The sequence below is a fragment of the Haemaphysalis longicornis genome, unplaced genomic scaffold (assembly GCF_048455015.1).
Source record: "Haemaphysalis longicornis isolate Haplotype H1 unplaced genomic scaffold, Haemaphysalis longicornis Haplotype H1 scaffold_3, whole genome shotgun sequence".
Lineage (NCBI taxonomy): Eukaryota > Metazoa > Arthropoda > Arachnida > Ixodida > Ixodidae > Haemaphysalis > Haemaphysalis longicornis.
Genome location: NW_027526335.1, coordinates 32,950,332 through 32,956,331, shown reverse-complemented (window position 1 = coordinate 32,956,331; position 6,000 = coordinate 32,950,332).

The following is a 6,000-nucleotide window of genomic DNA, read 5'->3' as shown; positions in this document are numbered from 1 at the left end:
AACCCGCAACAACCTGCCTATTACAGTAGGCACTTGATAAACGGAACTTAAAGGGACAGCACAAAATGGTTCCATTTAACAGGAGTTCCATTTACTGGGAGAGATGTGCAAAAGTGGAAATTTATCTGCGTAACACTTTTATTACTATTTCACGTAACTCTAAGCACTAAAAGGTGAATGTAGCTGAGATGTTTTTCCAGAAAGCAAGAAAACTACAAGAGCTTCAGGCACAGCATCCAGAAAGTTTATTTGACAATTAGTCACTATGCACAAAAAATGCAACAAATGTTTTGTTTGAGTCCTTGCAGCTGCATCTTGGGGACCGTTTTTTTTTTTCATGATACGTAAGCTTTGGACAATCGTTTCAGATCCCGGTTGCTTCTGAAAAAAATTTTTTTTAGATTCTGCCCAGCTGACTGTGCTCCTTGAAGAGTGCTACCTTCTCCGGTAGCTGTCTCTCCCCATTCATCTTCTGGTTTGTCCTCCTTTATCTCGCCCACCTTTCCAACAATGTTCTCCGCTATGTTATCAGGGCAAGTCGCAACATCTTTGTCGATGTGCACATACTCATAACAGCCAACTGCCTTTAAAGCACGCTGCTCTACTACCTCCTGTCTCTCAATGGCATCTTCACAGTCACATTCAGGCAAATCCTGCAAGTAGGATGTCTGGTCACATGAAAAAACAATCATGCATGCCTGAATTAATTTCCGATAGCGGTAGCCGTCAGCTGCCTCCAGGCATCGGTAATAAGGTGAATGGCGCCAAGAAGGACCATTATGTACTCCTTATTCTGGCTCATGCACACCTGCATACTCGGCAGGAGACTCTCGGGGAAAAGGGATTTGAGTGCTTTAATTACTCCGTAATCCATGGGTTGCAACAGTGCTAACTAACGGGACTAACTTCTACTAATGAGGCGAGGCTTGCGAGGATAAAAAAAGTAAAAAGATGAAACAGCCGGAACCGGAAAAGGCTGATGCTCACGGCAATGGATCTGGCAAAAAGTTTAATTTTCGGTTTCTTTTATACGGTGACGGGGAAAGTTTAGTTCCGATTACCGAAAGCTTTTTTACGTTATCTGAACGCAAAACCAACCAACGTAGAAGTTACTGTTCGATTTAAGCGGCAACTCCGTTTAAGCAATTGCCGTTTATCGACGTTCTACTGTAGTTCCATGAGCCAAATCTGTACGAAACATTCAGCCCCCGAAGCTGGAAGCCGATTTCTCGACCTCTTATGCAGCAGCATTACGTCTCAACAGTCCTCACTTTGTTGCGCCTTAGCCGGCATCATGAGTAGGATACAGTTGCGGTATAGCAGCTTAATGAAGTCCGTTCGCATATAGGGGTATATCTTTCGGTGAACCCATCCTGCTATCGAACAAAGCAATGGTAGACATTGAGTAGCTCTGACCCGCTCGGGGCTATTCCTTCAGATTCCGTGTAGTCGCCACAGCAGCCTGGAATGCTTCCTGGCCAAATATTAGACTTCTAGAGAAAATTTTCTTCCTTATATTATTTCTTCCGCATCGTCGCAGCAAAACAATTGCCTCTTGTTTTTGTTCCTACTTCTATCACATCCCATCATAAAAGCTTGTTTAGTTGCACACTCACGGTGTTCGCGCTGCTGATTTTTGTGTCCTCGGCCGAGTTTCCCCGAATCGTCCCGACTCCCACAGCAAGAGAGACTACGACCGTTAGTCTTCCGCGCAAAGGCTCGTCCAAAGGGAACTCACCGGGGCGAAATAAGGATGCCGCAGAAACGAGAACACTCGTCCTGGCTGTAATACCTGCGTGGAAAGGTAACGTCCCCAATGCTCGGACACTTGGTGCGTTGCGCCATGACGTACCGCCGCGGCCCCGGAGGGCTGTTTGCGTCAACCGTCATTTTTATTTTCTGTGTCCTTTCATTCCCACAGGTTACTTAGCGCCGTAATACCGCTATATGAGATCAATCTCCCAGCAGTTGGAGCCATTTTATAGGTCATTCCCTTCTCTCCAATCTACGTTCCCTAGAAACCCCACTCACGTCTGACTCATCGAGATAGTATTTCTTTTTGTTGTTAATACCACTACTACCTCCTCCTTGAATGTTGCTATACGCTATCAGTCTGGTCCGTCCTACGGTTCCCTCTCAGACGCTATTTGTTGACCTCTCCCACGAGCTTCACCTTCAGGCTCGTTTTGTGGATACACTAGGGAAATCTGTAACCTAGACCTCCCCTCTTATTTGGCTTAGATTTTATTTAGGACATATTATATAAGTTTCTCGTTCAAAAATTACGCTGTTACACTGGCAATCACAGGCTCATGACTCTATGTCCAGGCGGCTAGAGCTGCATTATTGGTTTTGGCGAAATTATATTGCCCATGTCATAAGGAACTTTCTTAACGAAGTGACAGCTGGATTAGTCTCGGTTTACACAAGCAATTGAAGTTCAGTTTTCACCATGCTAAATTGTTTTGTTACGTTTTCCGCATGCTGTGCTTCATGTGCAACCAAGGAAGGCTACGTAACCTTAGTGCCAGTTTACACAAGGAGGGGTGGCTAGCGAGGGTTACCTTACTAAGAAAACACCACCGACGTCGTATATACAGACGCTGTCTTCTACGACAGAAAAAACGCTTCCCTCATTGTCGTAGATCAAGCGGGAGACAATAAAGACTGTCACGCTAAAAAAACACCTGTACAGAACAGGCTGAAACCGGTGCTCTCCTACTGGCCATGCGGTACGGCGAGCGCCAAAAAAGAAGCTTTCGAATCGTGACCGATTCAGAGAAGGCGATTTACAACATTATTCATGTCCAAATCCACAAGCGGCTCAAAATACTGGAGTTGAAAAAAGCCTGCTTCCCCCGTCGCATCATCTTGACTCCGGGGCACGAATCATTGGAAGGAAATAAGGGAGAGGACAGAGCCGCGTGACGGCTTGCTAACCACCCAGCACACAGTCCCAACGCCTTACAACCCCTTCCCAATAGCTTTGGAGAAATGCTCACGATCCAAAGAGGAGCTCGAGCCTCTCTTCTCAACCCTGACAAAAGTCTGACGGCCACAAAAGCTCAGGTACTTCGACAGGTACAAACCAACACCTTCCGTAACAAAACAAAGCGGTCTCAGATGTTTCCATAAAAATATAAGGAAAGCAATGTGTGCGTGAAAATGGTGAACTTGTTCCACGCAACCTGGGTACACCCCGTCATATGGCCCGTTGACCCCAATACCACAAACGCTTTCAAGCTACGGGAGGCAGTTCTGACCAGCTGAGACTATCGTGTTCACATGGACTTGGTTTTTTGAGCCTAGAGGGGAGCAGAAGAGACCGGGCCCTGAACGGAGGGATCTTCCCGCAGCCAAATCTCAATCACTCGTTCCCAAATTAATGTTTTCTTTTCTCTCTGTCTCTGATTAATAAACAAGGTTAATTGAAATTAACCGAATAAAATAAATAAAACTGACCGGATTTGAATGATGTGCCAAGCTGCTTGTCATCTCATCGTATGAAATGCCTTTCTTGGTCTTCACGCTTGAATATGACATTGTAAGGAGGTTTCACATTTATAAACGATGCGATGAAACATCATTTCGATTATTATTTAAACGTTAGTCGCTTTACTTCAGCCCTTTAGTACACACAATAAAACTGGTTGTGGTAATGGCCGGGGCATACGATGCAGAACCAGTCTACATTATTTTATCTTCAGCTTGTAGAAATTGTACAATACCCTCTACAAAACATCAAGCATGACTCTGAAATTCTCGTCACTTTTGATAACATTCAAAAGAAATCTCTAGAACTTCCGACGGTGCGACGCAATTTCAAGGCATTCCAGCAATGCTTAAGAAGTGTGAGACAAGTAAAACCAAAAGGGTGAACTGAAGGGCTTGTTGGTACATCATATCGTTTGAAAACAGCGCGGAAGACGGGACGGAGCAAGTAATAGACACAGACGACACAGCGCTTGTGTCGTCTATTACTTGCTCCGTCCCGTCTCCCGCGCTGTTTTCAAACGATATAAAGTAAAACCAGGAATTGTCGCATGCAGATGACTAGTTTAATGCTGTGATTTTTTTGACACGCAATTTTAGTGGCACAAAAACCCCGTACTCTCCTGATTATTCATTGCATCGCACGCAACTATTCTAATACAGATAAAGCATTTCTTTTTGGCCACCAGGTTTACATTGTTCCATTCGTTTCACATGCTAAAAATTAGCGCTTCTTCTGTTCAAGCAGTTATCGACTGCAAGCGGTATAACGCGTTGAAATCAACGGACTTATTCTTTATTGCTGCCTAATGAAGTTTGGCGACAAGAAAAAGGAAAGGAGTGAAAACTCTCAGCCCACACCTAATGTATGGCTTCTCGTTGAATGAGCTTTCTTAAGACGTCACGATTTGTTTATGGAGCACACTCCTCCAGACAGCGACTAGTACGGGCGAGAAAGGCGACATGTGTACCTCAAAGCCCGCTTACACTGCGGCAACATATTCGAAGATGCTTCGTCGCGATAGTTTTGTGCAGGCATAATCCTGCCTTACTTGCTTTCCTGTTGTTGACTTCACTCGCCGAATGCTGCATCACAGCGCTCCAAAAACGTCATGCTTAAGATCAGCGTATATAATCCTATTGCGTCATCACCCGAGTAACGCCATCCTCGGAACAGGCATTCTTATGTTCGAACAAAACACCTTTAGGCACTGCCAAATGAGGAGGAGGAGGAGGAGGAATAACGTTTATTTTACTGCAAAATGAAAATTTCATTTTTGAGTCACAATAACAGGACCGCTACCCTCTGTAAAGGCAGAAAATTAATTGAACTTATGGCGAATGCGATGGTTGGTACTCATGCATTTGATGTTGCAGAAGGGTTTTTATTTTTTCTGGTAGGAAGAGGGAGTCCGCCGCAGGCAGATTTATCGTCTGGGGGCTACGCTGCCTATGGGAGGTGATCCCATACTAAGGCAGGGCCCTATACATTTTGTTGACTTCTTCTGGCCCTTTCCTCACCAATGTTTCTTTGGGGCGACTTAGTGCGCAAAAGTTTCCTATTTTATTCACAAAAAAGGGGGGGGGGGAGGTTCCCACCGTGAGGTTAATGTGGCCACATAGAGGCAAGAGGTCTTTTCCACTAAAACAAAGTCGCACTGGTATATTGTTCAAGTGTACAATTTATTCCACCTACCGTGTTAGCAGAATGGTGTTACACGTCCACACCCACGCGTTGTGCGTTACAGCACTCATTGAATCGCCGTTATTCTTAATGCCTAAAATAACAAAAGGCTCAAAGGTTTTCTATATGAAACCATCATACGTAGAACTGAATTTCTGCCATGAACACATAAATATGCTTCGCCTACAAATGTAGTTGCTTTGTCAACTATTTCACGCTAAACGTTTTTAGACAATTTATGGCCAAAAAGGGTGTAGCATCAGTGGAAAAACGGTGTTAGGAACCCATTTAACCCTTTTCCAAGCTCTACACCCTTCTTGTGTGAAAAAATGGCGTTAATCAACCTCAACGCCTTTGGCTTTTCTTAGTGTGTTGAAGGATGTTGAAAAGCTCTTCAACTGTTTATTGAATGAGGCCATACATGCATGCATAATTGCATTGTAAAGAACAAGACATCCCCTCATACCCTCGTCTGCTTGTAAAAATTGTTCATAAGCAAAAAAAAAATTGTTCGTCTGCAATGATCGCTGGTCTCCATATACGGTGCGCCCCATGTCCCAAGTTTAGCTTCGGCACGTGAAATATCAATTTCAACTTTTAAAGTTAAAAAGACTAGAGTTGTGCGGCGAAAAGGGTGTTGAGCGACTACAACATGCTTGGATTTCTGTAGGGTGTTGAAGCGGTGGGAAATAGGTGTTCAGTTGCAACAAAAGAACAGCTGAGCGGGGGGTCGACCTAGTTTTTTCAGGTGTTGCTAAGTTTTGCTACATTTGCTAGGCTTTGCGGCGTTCTTGCTAAGCTACGATAAGCGCTGAGAGGTGTGG